Below are 823 nucleotides of genomic sequence, written 5' to 3' on the forward strand. Positions count from 1 at the left end.
AGACATAATTTATCGAGATCTCGTCATTTTCACAATTTTCAGGTACCTAAACGTCTTCTGGCGTTATATCAGAATTTTGGACAACTGCAGGTGTCTCTACTATGCCTTTTTCAACAGGAATATTATTTACCTCTTTTCTCTTTCGAGGATTTTTATCTTTGGAACCGACAGGCCTGCCACGCTTCTGGCGTGTATTTACTTCCGTGGCAATTTGTCCTACTGGGACATCAATTCGAATTGGGGCATTTTTCGCCCTGCCACGCTTCTGGCGTGAATTTGATTCAGTGGCTATTTGTCCTACTGGGACATCAATTCGAATTGAGGCATTTTCCGCTGGTATATAAGATTTGGTTATCCTCTTTGTATCGGAAAATGCATCAGGCAATTCATTTGCTATTCTTTGCAAATGTATAATCTTTTGAACTTCCAGTTCACATTGCCCTGATCGAGGATCTAAATGCATCAATGATGATGCATTCTAGTTAAGTTCCTTTTCAGGAGGCTTATTCTCTCCCCCTAATGTTGGAAATTTTGATTCATCAAAATGACAATCCGCAAACCGGGCTTTAAATACATCTCCAGTTTGTATCTCAAGATACCTCACTATAGAGGGAGAATCATATCCAACATATGTTCCTAATTTTCTTTGGGGTCCCATTTTGGTGCGATTAGGTGGTGCAATAGGAACATATATCGCACACCCAAATATTCTTATATGGGAGACATTTGGCTGCTGGCCAAAAGCTAATTGCATAGGAGAGAACCGATGGTAACTCGTTGGCCTCAAACGAATAAGTGCTGCGGCATGTAAAATAGCATGCCC

Source organism: Arachis duranensis, chromosome 2 (assembly GCF_000817695.3).
Source record: "Arachis duranensis cultivar V14167 chromosome 2, aradu.V14167.gnm2.J7QH, whole genome shotgun sequence".
NCBI classification, from domain to species: Eukaryota; Viridiplantae; Streptophyta; class Magnoliopsida; order Fabales; family Fabaceae; genus Arachis; species Arachis duranensis.